The sequence below is a fragment of the Phascolarctos cinereus genome, unplaced genomic scaffold (genome assembly GCF_003287225.1).
Source record: "Phascolarctos cinereus isolate Bilbo 61053 unplaced genomic scaffold, phaCin_HiC Scaffold_5;HRSCAF=322, whole genome shotgun sequence".
NCBI classification, from domain to species: Eukaryota; Metazoa; Chordata; class Mammalia; order Diprotodontia; family Phascolarctidae; genus Phascolarctos; species Phascolarctos cinereus.
The window spans coordinates 115,059,245-115,073,917 of NW_027555958.1; the positions used below are offsets into that span (position 1 = coordinate 115,059,245).

The 14,673-nt window shown below is 36.7% G+C and overlaps 1 long non-coding RNA gene across 1 annotated transcript in view; it reads right to left on the reverse strand.

The window, feature by feature from the left end:
• Window positions 1-225: 225 nt before the first annotated feature.
• Window positions 226-14,673, reverse strand: part of LOC110199049 (uncharacterized) — a 69,905-nt gene continuing 55,457 nt past the window's right edge. Inside the window, exon 3 of the long non-coding RNA XR_002321913.1 lies at window positions 226-580. This is a non-coding gene — a long non-coding RNA (uncharacterized LOC110199049). The remainder of the gene's footprint in view (window positions 581-14,673) is intronic.

The window sequence follows — 14,673 nt, forward strand, 5'->3', positions numbered from 1 at the left end:
CCATATATATTCAAGTTTCTGTATAATCTATGGACAAGGAATGATTACTTTTCATGGATGCCTACTACAACTGAAAAATTCAGTTAACTTAGTTAACATTTGTTTATATAGGAGAAAATGTTAATTCTTAAAAATGCATTCTTTTTGATTTTCCATAACAAATTTCCTTTTCCACTCCCAAAACCGTATTTTGTCAACATAAAATAAGTATATTGGAGCCCAATATTCAGTCAATAAATTGATCAACGAGTATTTATTAAGCACCTACACTGTGCCAGCCACTGTGCTAAACCTGATGATAGTTAACAACTATACAAAGGAGACAATCCATAATCTTAAACATTCCATCAGGGAAGGCAATATGCATATGGGAACATATACGCACATGTGTTAAAACACATGCAAAATAAATACAAGATAGTTTGGGATGGATAGCCCTAACAATTGGGTGCTCAGGAAGTTTCATATATTGTAAGTGGTTCTTGAGCTGCATCTTGATGGAAGAGAGCAATTCGATGTGGTGGAAATGAAGAAGGAGAAAATTCTGAACTCTCAGCTAAGATGGTAATGATGATATAACCTTGAGGAAAGAAGAAAAAAAATTGAAATTGCTTCTGGAGGAATAAAAAGATTACTTTGTTGCAGTGAAGGACATAGGACAGTTCTACATCATTGTTTAAAAAAGGAAGAAGAATGAATATTGTTTCAAGGCTTAATTTTTCTTTTTTTAAATATAAATTTATTTATTTTTAGTTTTCAATATTCACTTCCACAAGTTTTTGAGTTCCAAATTTTTGCCCCATCTCACCCCTCCCTCCACCCCAAGATGGAATGCAGTCTGAATATCCCTTCCCCTAGTCTGTCCTCTCTTCTATCTCTCCCCCTTCTCTTATCCTTCCCCTTCTATTTTCCTGTAGGGCAGGATAGACTTCTATACCCCATTCCTGTATTTCTTATTTCCCAGTACATGTGAAAATTTTTTTTAAACATATGTTTTTAAAACTTTAGTTTCAAATTTTCTCTTCCTCCCTCCACCCACCCTCATTGAAAAGGCAAGCAACTCAATATAGGTTATACATGCAGTTATGCAAAACACTATAGTAGACATGTTGTGAAAAACTAACTCTATTTCCCTTAATCCTATCCTGCCTTCCAATTTATTCTATTCTTTCTTTTGACCCTGTCCCTCCTCAGAAGTATTTCCTTCTGATTACCCCATTTCCCAATCTGCCCTCCTCTCTATCATCCCCCTGCTCTCTTGTCCCCTTCTCCCCTATTTTCCTGTAGGGTAAGACAGATTTCCATACCCAATTGAATGTGTATGTTATTCCTCCTTAAGCCAAATCCTATGAGAATAAGATTCCTCATTCCCTCTCACCTTCCCCTGCTTCCCCTCCACTGTAAGACACTTTTCTGTTTTTTTTGTGAGACAATTTACCCCATTCTACCTTTCCCTTTCTTCTTCTCCGAATATCATACTCTCTCATCCCTTAATTTTATTCTCCAGATATGACCCCTTAATCTTCAACTCACCTTTTGCCCTCTATCTATCTACTATATATACATACATATAATTTTTTTTCTTCAACTACCCTAATACTGACAAAGGTCTCATGAGTTATAAATATCATCTTTCCATGCAGGAATGTAAACGGTTCAATTTTAATAAGTCTCTTATGATTTCTCTTTCCTGTTTACCTCTTCATGTTCTACTTGAGTCCTGTATTTGAAAGTCAAATTTTCTATTTGGTTGTGGTCTTTTCATCAGGAATGCTTGAAAGTCTTCTATTTCACTGAATGACCATTTTTTCCCCTGAAGGATTATACTCAGTTTTGCTGGGTAGGTGATTCTTGGTTGTAATCCTATCTCCTTTGCCCTCCAGAATATTATATTCCATGCCCTGTGGTCCTTTAATGTAGAAGCTGCTAAATCTTGTGTTATCCTGATTGTGTTTCCACAGTACTTGAATTGTTTCCTTCTGGCAGCTTGTAATATTTTCTCCTTGACCTGGGAACTCTGGAATTTGGCTATAATATTCCTAGCAGTTTTCCTTTGGGGATCTCTTTCAGGAGGAGATCTGTAGATTCTTTCAATTTCTATTTTGCCCTCTGGTTCTACTATATCAGGGCAGTTTTCCTTGATAATTTCTTGAAAGATGATGTCTAGGCTCTTTTTTTGATCATGGCTTTCAGATAGTCCAATAATTTTTAAATTCTCTCTCCTGGATCTATTTTCCAGGTCAGTTGTTTTTCCAATGAGATATTTCACATTGTTTTCTAATTTTTCATTCTTTTGGATTTGTTTTACAGTGTCTTGATTTCTCATAAAGTCACTAGCTTCCAATTGCTCTTTATCTAATTTTTAAGGAAGTATTTTCTTCAGTAATTTTGGACTTCCTTTTCCATTTGGCCAATTTTTCTTTTTAGGGCATTTTTCTCCTCATTGGCTTTTTGGACCTCTTTTGCCATTTGGGTTAGGCTATTTTTAAGGTGTTATTTTCTTCAGTATTTTTTTGGGTCTCCTTTAGCAAGCTGTTGACTTGTTTTTTCATGATTTTCTTGCATCACTCTCATTTCTTTCCAGTTTTTCCTCTACTTCCCTTACTTGCTTCTCAAAATCCCTTTTCAGCTCTTTCAAGGACTGGGACTGATGCATATTTTTCTTGGAGGCTTTGGATATAGGAGCTTTGACTTTGTTGTCTTTTTCTGGTTGTATATTTTGATCTTCTTTTTCACCAAAGTAAGATAGTGTGACTCTTTTTGCGCTGCTTGCTCATGATCCCAGCCAATTACTTGAGTTTTAAACTCTTTGTTAAGGTAAGAGTCTGCTTCCAATGTGGATAATGTATTGTCCCAAGCTTCAGGGGTTTGTATAGCTGTTTTCAGAGATACTTGCAGGGACCTACACAAATTTTCAGTTCTTCCAAGGCGGTATGATAAGGGGCGAGGTGTTTACTCCTTTCCTGGCCTATGACCACAAGTACTCCTTTCTGTCCTATAACTGTGAGGAGGAGCTCCTCTATACAGTCACTACAAGCTCCTGCACACCAGCGCTTCTCCTCACCCCGCACCACCGCCCAGAACTGTGACCCAGATCCAAACACGGGCAAAGCAAGAGATTCCTGCCTCAGCACTGGCAAAGAGATCCCTGCAATCCCTCTCTGATCAGCCACTGGATTCCCCCTCAGTCTGTGGACTGGAAGCTTGGGAAGCAGCTGTCCTTCCCCCCCTCCAGGGCCACGCTCTTGGGGAATGGAGCTGAAACCCTGCCTTCCTCTCTCAGCACCACAGAAACAGACTTTTCCCACTGACTTTCTAAATTGTCTTTGGCATTAGTGGATTGAGGAATCTGGAAACCTTCACAGCTGCCCATGATTCACTCCTCTGAGGCCTGCTCCAGGTTTGCTGCAGCCTGCGTGCCCACGCTGAGCTCCCAGCCCGGCATGATCCCACCTTTCTGATCAATCATCCAGGTTGTCTTGGGCTGGAAATTTGTTTCACTCTGTGTTTTTGTGGGTTCTGCTGCTTCAGAATTTGTTAAGAGCCATTTTTTATGAGTATTTGGAGGAGTTTGGGGTAAAGCTCAAGCAGGTCACTGCTTCACTCTACCATCTTGGCTCTGCCCCCCTCAAGGCTTAATTTTTCAATGCTATGGAAGAACTGAACAAAATTTTGAACTTATTCCCGCAGGGACTAGGGAGGTGTAGGTAAAAGGAACAAGTGGAAATGTTGCTACATCTGTTTTTACCATACCTTTGAAGTAAAAATTATTTTTAAAAAAACAATCAATGTTAAGTAGTTAAACAGAACTGGGGTGCTAGGCCCTGGACTTTTAACAGTAGGAGGAAAATAGCCAGTGGGAGTTGACAATTCCTGCAGGTTATCCTGGGATTCTGTAAGGTGACCTACCAGTCCTGGTACTTAAAAAATGGGATCAGAGTCTACACTCTACATAGGCAAAACCAAGAGGAAAATGTCTTACTGCTATTGCTTTTCAGCCATTTCAGTCACATCTGAATATATTTCATAGATGAAGAAACTGAGGCAAATTGGGTTAAAGAACCTGCCTAGGTCACACAGCTAGTAAGTGTCTGAAGCCAAATTTGAACAGTTTTTGTAGCTCAAGACCTTGTGATCTATATATGGTATTACATATCTGCCCATAAATGTAATGTCTGCAACAATGTAAATTTGAAGAAAACAAAGAAAATATAACTCTGAGTAATTGAAAAAACAATGGATGTAATCATAATCATAATAGCTAATATTCACATAGCACTTACTATGGGTCAGTCACTGTGCTAAGTGCCTTATAACTATTATCTTATTATATCCTCACAATATCCCTAGAAGGTAAGTGCTATTATTCTAAGGCAAACAGAGGGCATGTAACATACCTGGAGTCACACAACTAGACATGTATGAGGCCAGATTTGAATTCTGGTTTTCTTGACTTTGGAATCCAGTATTTTAGCCATGGAGCCTCCTAAATGTCCCTAGAAGGGATAATGAAATTATACCTTCTTCCCTAATGGAAAGGTAATGAGATGGGTATTAATACAACATTATATATGTTGCCATATCTATTCTGATCTTTTTTTTTACTTTTTGAAAGGAATGGTTTAGTCACACACAAAAAAACATGTTTCCTTGTTTTTCTCAGGGAGGTAGGTGGTAAATGGCAATGATATAAAGACAAAAGGCATCATTAAAGCATATTAAAAAGAAAAACCAAAGAAAGAAAAATCTAAGGTATGGATTCTACTTTCAACAGTTAGTATCTCTATTAGAAAGTGTCACTTCTCTGAGAATGTTTCCTCATCTGTGAAATAGGGATTATAATGCAATTTCTCTCAAAGGGTAGTTGTAAGGAAAGTTTTATAACCTTAAAAATGCTATGTAAGTGTAAGTTATTGTAAGAACAATTTTATTAATATCCCCTATCCCTTTACATACAGCATTAATTCTGAGCAGTTGTCTAGCTTTGAGTTTTCCCTGATGACAATGAGGGAAAATTTTCTTAGTCAAGGCTCAAAGACTGGCTATTGTTTCTGTTGTTGTTGTGGAGTCACTTCAGTTAGGTCTGACTCTTCATAACCCCTTGTGGGGTTTTCTTGGTGAAGATATTAGAGTGCTTTGCCATTTCCTTCTCCAGCTCATTTTATAGATGAGGAAACTGAAGTAAAATGATTAAATGAGTTGCCAGCGTCACACGGTAAGTGTCCAAGGCCAGATTTGAACTCAAGAAGATGTCTTCCTGACACCAAATCCATAATTATATCCACTGCACCATCTAGATACCCTGTAGAATCCTATGTGAAGTTCTGCCTGGATTTGACTAACAGCATTATCATTTCATGTAACTTACTCAAGATAATATAAATTATCCACTTATATTACCCACCCTACACGTATATTCACAGTTCACTGAGATCCTTTTAAAATAGACAAGTTTTAGACTTTATAGCTCTTTTCCATTTTCATTTCCTCTTTCATTTATTTGTTTGCTTGTTTTTATGATTAGTCATTCTTGGCTTCTGGAATGTTGCATCCTATTGGGGGGGGAACCATATACATATAGCCTATGTATTATGTGCATTTTGAGGATGAAGGTAAAAATAAAAGGGAAGGATATTCACACCCTCTCAAGTCTGGGTCATCCTCTTTGGTAGCTGAACATACTTTTTGTTCTCCCAATGTGTAATTCCTACTTCATAGTCACTGCCTTTGGCTCTACCCCAGCTGAGCTATCTCTGCACACACACAGGAAGGGCACAGCTGATAATGATAGGTATAAAGAAAGTAATTGTCTGGGAAGGGAGCTTTGGCATAAGCATCTCAGCACTAAGAATTAAGAAGATCCTAATCATACCATTAGAATGTAGGTTACCACACCCACAAAAATAACAAAGGGAATGTGGATTTCATTATTAATCCCAACAAAAGGAGCAGAAAAAAGGTAAAAAACTAAGGACAAATGGTCCAAGGTGGTTGTTAATGGAGTCCTTATCTAATTCCAATTCTCTGACCACTGTGTAACACACACACATTATATACATATGCATATACATACATGTACCTGCATATGCACATGTGTATGTGTATGTATATATATATACATATATATACATACATATATATATATATATATATATATTATATATATATATATATATATATTGCATGTGTCTTGATAACTCAGACTTTTTTGCATAGAGGAACTTTTTAAAAGTCAGGAGATATATAGGTGTATATACATATATGTGTGTGTATATGTGTACATATCCTCTATAAAAATATTTGAACTTCACACAAGATAAATTAAGTTATAATCATTCTCCCCTTCATTCACTTAAAGAACTAAAATCCTATAATTCCCATGTCTTACTCATTCTGTTTCCACCCTCCTATGCCTTCATATATTTTGTATATACCATCTCCCATCCTAGGAATAGGCTTCTTCCACATCTTCACCTCTTTAAGTAATTTTTTGCTTTCATTGTGTAGTTTAATGCTTATTCCTGTAAATTATCTCCTAATCCTCTGACTCAAGTTTTGTACAGTAGCATAATCATGGTCAGTGAAGTTTATTTATTGTTGTTGTTGAATCATTTCAGTTGTATCCAACTCTTCATGACCCCATTTGAGGTTTTCTTGACAAAAATACTGGAGTGGTTTGCCATTTCCTTCTCCAGCTCATTTTACAGGTGAGAAAACTAAGATAAACAGGGTTAAGTGACTTGTCCAGGCTCACAAAGCTAGTGTCTAAAGCTGGATTTGAATTTAGTTCTTCCTGATTCCAGGCCCAGTGCTCTATCCACTATACCACCTAGCTGCCCTAACAAATATTTTTAATTGAACTAAAATGAAATTGTATTAAAACAATTAGTGCAGGTTAGTGTTATGTAGCATCCATAGATGTTGAAAAACTACTGCTAATGGGCCAAATCCTCTGCTCACTGTTTCTGTGCCACCTCCTTCTAAAAATGGTTTTAGGGGCAGCTAGGTGGTATAGGGCATAGAGTATTGGCCTTCGACTCAGGAAACCTAAGTTCAAATCCAATCTCAGACAATTACTTACTAGCTGGGTGATCCCGGGCAAGTCACTTAATTCTGTTTACTTTTTTAAAAAATGGTTTTTAATATTCTTTAATAAAGTTTTATTACATTTTTAAAATGTAAAAAAAAATTGTTAGCTCCCTCACATCCAAAAATAAGTGGCCAATTTGGCCCTCAGGACCTAGTTTTTCTGACCCCTCTATAGCAAAAAATATCCTTCAGTATGGTGGAAAGAACAGTGAATTGGAGGCAGATGACTTGACTTCAAAGTCTGACTCTGTTCTTTGCTACCTTTATAACCAGGGGAAATCACAGAATCATTCCAAGTCTCAGTTTCCTAATTTTACAAATGAGGAGAATGGATGGTATAGTAGGGAGGGCACTAAATGTGGAGCAGGAAAGACCTAGGTTCAAATCTTGCCTCAGATAACTTACTAGTTATATAACCCTGGGCAATTACTTGTCCTCTCTGGCTTAGTCTCCTCATCTATAAAATTGAATGTGATAGACTTGTCAGTTTCTAAGGTCCTTTCAAACTTTGAATCTATCGTTCTAGGATCTCTGAGCTTCCTTCTAGATCAAAATATATAATCTGATTAAAATGCTTTAACAAAGAATTTCAGAGGAGAGAAACTTTTTTTTTTATACTTATAGCTGTGTTTACTAGTCAGTTCCCATCTGAAATAAGTTTTGGCTGTCATGTACATGGAGCTCTTATGAATAGATTGTAAGCTCTTTTTAAGAAGTGACTGTATCTTGAAAACTTTCCCTTGGCACTCTCTATGAGCTGCCATTTACAGCACTCTCAGAACTGTGGGCATTTAGTAAATTTGACCTGTCTGATTGACTGTTCTATTTCTTTCTCTTTGCCCTTAACTAGTGTTCAATAAATCACATGAACTCTTATTGTTTAGGTCTTATAGCAGTCAGGCAAAGACAGATATTCTCCTACCACTTAAATACTATTTTATGCTAAGATCACAGACTTGTTGAGGTCTCTGGGTACTACAGTGATAGGCATTACATAAATACATAGATAGTTAGATAAATAGCACTGACAAACAGCCATATATTATCTGCGTGTGAACCTTGAAGTGCTACAAATAAGGACTGCAAGAGATTACTCACTTTCTCTTAGAAACCTTTTCTGAATCAGAAAATTTATTTCTGAATTCAAAATCACAGACCATGGAGTCTCTTTTTATTCTTATAAAGTGATCAGTGTATAAGGTGAAAATATTTGGGCTAGATACCAATAATTCATGGGAAAAATAAATTTAAAGTTAGAAGGGCTCTTAGAGGCCATGGAGTCCAGTCCCTTTGTTTTATAGAAAAGGAACATTAGTTCAGAAAGGTAAGCCCTGGAGAACACAGTTAGTATCTGAGGAGGAATTTTCATCCAGGTTTCCCTGACTCCTCCTTCACTGTTTAATTTACTATGTTACACTGTCTCCTACATAGTATTTAATCAAGAAATCGACAAATATTTACTAAGTACTTACTTTGTGCACTGTATTAAGGGCTGTGGATAAGAATAAAAAAAAATGCCCCTTGCCTCAAGGATCTCAATATTCTAGTGGTGGAGATAAAATATGCATAACTAAGTTGGTGTTGTTTTACTTTATAAAGTATAATATATAATTTCAGTTTGTTTCAACATACTGTAACTAATTCATTTTTATTTTTAAGGTAACCTCATAGGGAAAGGCACTACATACATCATTAAAGTGCAGCTTTCTTTTCTCAAAAAGTGACAGAGCCAGACATCTTTAAAGGGCTCTAGAGATTATCTAGTCTGACTTCTTCATTTTACAGACGAGACAGCTTAGACCCAGAGATGTGAAGTAGGTGAAGGTCATCCATCTAGTTAGTGCTAGACAAAGGACTAGATCTTGGTTCTTCTATCTCTTGGTCTCTTGCTTTTTCCACTATACTCCATATCTGTTGAAATAATGATCAGAGTCAACAAGCTCTGTCTTTGATGCTGTGAAAGTATTGTAGAAGACTTCATAAATAATGGTTGGGAAAAAAAAATATTGTAAGCAAGCTAGGGCCAAGTGTCAGGAAGACTAATAGAGCATCTCTGTCTAAAGGGCCAAGAGATGATTATTTTATTACAACCAGGGTAGGTAGGTCAGAGTGGAGGTATTTGTATAGAAATCAAATGCAAGACTCATAATATTCCTTATGCACAGACAAGTGTTACAGGTGATAAAAGTAGCATCATGAAGATTTGTAGAATAGTCACAAGCAAAAGACTCTAACTTTGGCCTTATATCATTATAAGTTGATGGGAGACTAGTAATTTATATTTGAGGAACAATTCCACATGTTGGCTTGCAAGACCTGACAGGTCTACTGGCAGACATGCCTGCTGTTCGTATCCTTGATGTGACATAGATTGTAAAGGTATCATGATGTATATAAGCCATGAAAAATTCCACTGAGTGTCATTATCATGAGAAATGCAGAGTGTAGCTGCTCTTGACAGTCAGTGATGCTATTAGCTGGCCTTCTAGAATTGTAGCAGGAGAAAATGCAGTCAACATATTTTAACCTTCGGAGCTATTCAGGCACATTCTGATCTTACCAAATGAGCTGATAAGAAGCAAAGTACAAACTTGGCATCAAACAGCTATTTCCAAACAACCAATAGGAGGTGCGGCCAGTCTCTACTTTTTTTTTTCCTATTTTTAGATCAAGTCAATGCCTTTCAAGGCTAAGACATCAACAACAATTTTTCCATTGCATAAAACATAAAGGAGTAAGCTTTTAAATGCATCAGAACTCAGCAAGGCAATGGAAAGAAAAAAATAAAGGAAGAATAACTTTGATATGTTGTGAAATCAAACAGCACCTGAGTCAGGAACACTTATATAGACATTAGATTATTTAGTATATTTCATTCTGATCCAAATTAAACTTCTTCTGTGGAGAGTAGAATCAATAGTTTATAAGTGGTGGTTCTTTCCTTAAAAATATGTAATAATTATTATCTCTTGTCAATTTTTGTTTATAAGGAACTGTAATCCATTTTCAGTATATATGTTGAAGGGGGGAAGAGAAAGGAGGCTGACCAAACCATAGGGTTATATTGGAACTACATGAAGCGTGGGAGTAAGTGCAATAATTCCACAGCTTCCTACTTGGAAATGAGCCCAGTTTGGAGAAATAAAAATAGAAGTGTCTGAATACAACTAAAAAGCCCTGCCACATGGAAATAAAATGCCTGTTTTCTTCAGAGCAGTTTTCACATTTCAAAATTTCCAGATCCCACAAATTCTTAAGGCAGTATATGGGGTATGATCTCTCTCTCTCTCTCTCTCTCTCTCTCTCTCTCCTCTCTCTCTCTCTCTCTCTCTCTCTCTCTCTCTCCCTCTTTCTCTCTCTCCCTCTCCCTCTCTCTCTCCTTTGCCTCCCTTCTTCCTCTCTCACTTTACTATTTCTTTGTTTCTCTTTTGTTTTCTTTCTCATTCTCAAATTCACTTTCTACTGTCATAATACAAATCCTGCCTCAGATACTTATTAGCTATATTTCTCTCATAATTTGCCTCTGATGGTCGTAGATATAGACATTTGAGCCGGAAATCAGATCTCACCTAGACTCAAGGTCACATTGACTTAAAAAAAATCCTTCACATAGAGTAGTTTACAAGGTGATTGTGCTCATTTTTGTAAAAAAAAAAAACTAATTATACACAAAAGTTTCCAAATGCATTTAGCAACCTGTTACCGATTTGCCCTCAGGGTCTCACTTAGCATATTACTAGTATCAAGTATTCAAGGTGGAAGAACTGGAAATAGAAAACAGATTTGGGAAACCAAGGCTAACTACTTGCATAAGATACTAATAATGATAATAATGATATTAATATTTTCTAATATTAGAGCAACTTGTGATATATAATGCTTTTACACAGCAATTAAAGGGTTCCGAAGGTCTTGGCTGTAGTTTTGGCTCTGCTACTATCTTGCTATAAGCGAGCTTCACCTATTCATTTAACTTTTCTAAGGCTCAGTTTCCTCATTGCTAAAATCATCTTTTTTTTCCCTTTAAACTAAAATACTTTACGATTTTATCTTATCTCATCCTTTCATCTCACCATTATTCTGCTAAATTCCAATTCTGGTGATTCATAGTGACCTGGAGGTAACCAAAAGTTCTCAAAGGCTATGCCATTAAAAATACAAGCTCAGCGAGTCCCATCAACATAAAAATGTTTCAAGGACAATCTTGACAATAAATGACATATCAATCATCCAAAGACCAGCCTACCCAGATTTAGAGAGGATCATCCCAAATTTGGCCATAGGATGATGGATTTTGCAACAATAGTAACTTTCAATGACATTCCATTAAATGGTAAAGATTCTGGGGGGGAAATACCCATACCAACACTATCATTGATCCTTGAAATATCCTTCAGTCAATCAACTGACAGGCATTATTAAGCACATATTATATGCCAGGTGCTGGAGATGCCCAGACAAAAATGAAACAGTCTCAGTCTTCAAGAAGCTTACAGTCTATCAGGCAAAACTATCTTGTGAAATAGATAGAGGGGGTGATATAATTTTAGAGATAACAAAGCTAAAGCTCAGAGAGGCAAAATGATTTGCATAAGTTATAGGAATTTGTAAGCAATAGAACTGGGAATCAAAACTATGTCATATGATGGTAAATTCATCATTCTTTCTATGCCACTGAGACAATCCAAGACCATTATGCTGTTTAGCTTTCCTTCTTACTTAGCTTTCCACCTACTGAAAAGGAAGCTTTATGTTCTCTAATACATCCATTGGCTACACCATCCATAGTTCATTGGTCTGGTGCCTGAATGGACCTCATTTAGAGTCAAAGGAAGCCCTGTGTTTAGGAGGGTTGTAAGGGTACAAAGCAGAAGGAGAATCTAACTGAGGACATTTTAAACCTGTGTTTATCCAGAATTCATTGGTTTCATTTTTAACATATGTATATAGTTTCCACTACCACAAAACCTCACAAGTGTTTAGATCTTAGACTTGTAAACAGGTTTGATTTTCTTTTATTGAGCCTCTTCCTTCCTCACCCTTTATTGCAATCAGATGGCCCTAATTCCTTTTCATATACTTAGAGTAATGAAATATTTTGTCTGAATTAAGAATAATCATGTGTTCAAGAAGATCAATCCCAGAACAACAAAAAAAAGAATTGTTTTCAGCAGATCTATTTACAGTGACTGAACAACGAGGGTTTGGATGAATAAATAAAAAGACCAGTAATTTTATTGAATTATATTGTTCAATTTCAATTGTGTCTCCTAATGTAAACAGCTCTGTGATTGATGTGTTATTGAATATTTGTGGACTGTGTCTGTAATGAATGTGTTTATGAATGACCCTCTGAGAGTAAATCAATGTTAGAAAGAGAACTCTGTTGATTTGGAGTTCAGATGATTGTAAATCAAATTTTAAAATGTCCATATTCTAACTAACCTTGCTTTCAAATTTAAGAAGAAAAAAGAAAGGAATTGCAAAGAAGAACCTCCAGACCTTACATATTTAAAGATTTAAAACAGGGATAAGGATGTCATTTTCACTTACTAATACCTTAGCCTATATGTGACATTCCTTTTGGGGATGACAAAAGGAAATACAGGCTCTATTTCCATGGAATGGGCAATCTTTTTTCTAACATTTATTTATAAGATAAAAGATAGGAATAGGTCATGATAGCCAGGAGGGACAGAGACAGAGAGAGAGAGAGATTTGGAAATTTCATATGCACATCTTTAGGAATAAAAAATTTGTTGTTAGTATAGTAGACAAAGTGACTGTTTCAGAAGAGAAAAGGGTTCCCCATTGGGGACCTAGAAGTAGATTAGATGACATATAGACCTGTCAGGGGGGATTACTTTTATATTGGCCACAAGAGTTCCTGTGCTCTAAATCCTGACCCTAGGGACCCAACAACCTGACCATACGGTCACTGAGCCAGCTAGGCTCCTAGTGCTCAGAGACCTGTTATGCTCTAACATTTAAGTGTCCACTGCTGTCAGAGTCATTAACTTATACATTCTTTCTATTGTTTCCCTTCTTTCATCTAATAAGTGAAATCAAGTCAAGTCAACAAGTACCTCTTAAGTACTTCTCTGTGCTAAATGCTGAATACTAAAAAAAAAAAATGTCAAAAAGCAGTCTTTCAGTTTAGGAAGATCAATTTCACAGTTAAATGAAAGCTGAACTGGAGTTGGGAGAGACTTGAGAAAAGGAAACCAACCAGCAGGCTATTTCAATAGTCTAGAAGTGAGGTAATGAGAGCTTGGACCATGGCAGTAACTTAATGTTACTTAGCTTCTGGTAGTAACAGAGGAGAGGAGGGAGGGAGTATATATGAGATATACTATTAAAATAGAATTGACAGCACTTGACAGCTGATTGGGTATGTGGGAGAGGAGTTGAAAGGAAGTGAAGAGTCAAGGATGACACACAGATTGTGAGCCTGGGTGACTGAGAGAATGATGGCACCCCAAACAGTAAAAGGAAAATTTAAATAGGTAGAGGGTTTGGGGAAAAGGTAATGAGGTTAACTTTGAATATGTTGAGTTTAAGATGTCTAAATCATCTAGTTTGGAATGTCCAGTAGTAAGTTGTAAACTAAAGGTTAGGAGAGAAAGCACTAACTATGTGAGGTAACCAAAAGAAATAGTATACAAGGCTTGAGACTTTAGAGAAACCACCATTAGCAAGCATTATCTGGATTCAGTTCCAGCAAAGAGGACTAAGAATTGTTCAGATAGGTAGGAAGAGAACCATAAGATAGTAATGGAATTAAATTCTAGGGAGAAGAGACTGTCAAGAAGAAGGTGATCAATAGTGTCAAAAGCTGTGGAGAATTTATGAAGATTGATAAAAGGACATTGAATTTTGCAATTAAGAGATCATGATTACCTCTGGAGGGAACTGTTTCAATTGAATGATGAGGTCAGAAGCCAGAGTGTAGAGAGTTAAAAACATAGTGAAAAGAAAGGAAGTGTAGCCATTGATTGTAGAATGTCATCTTAACAAGTTTATCGATGGAAGGGAGAAGAAATATAGGATGAAAGCTACTAGTGATAGATGGATCAAATCGGGGGGTTTTGAGGATGGGGGTATCATGGACATATTTGTAGGCAGTACAGAAGTAGTCAGCAGACAGTGAGTTGATTGAATATTATGAGAAAATAATGAATTTAGAGAGAGAAGTCTGCTGGAGAAGATGGGATGAAATAAGATACGCATGTAGAAGGGTTTGTCATGGCAAGAAGGACCACCTCTTCATGTGAGACAAGGATGAAGAAAAAAACAATGGAAGGCATCTGAGTATTATAAGACGAGGAACATAGAAAAAGAAGGACTTCTCACTGAATGGTCTCAATTTTTTTTCATTAAAATGTAAGACAAGCTCTGAGCTAAGAGGGTGGGGGGAGGCAGAGTCATGGGAAACTTAAGGATAGATGAAAAGGTTTAGAAAAGTTTGTGTTGACTTGGATGATAAATCATTTAGGGAGAAGTAAAAGGATTGTCTTGCCATAGAGAGGGTCCAGTTGAGATTATGTAACATCAATTTGTAGAAGATTTAGGCAGCAAGACTCA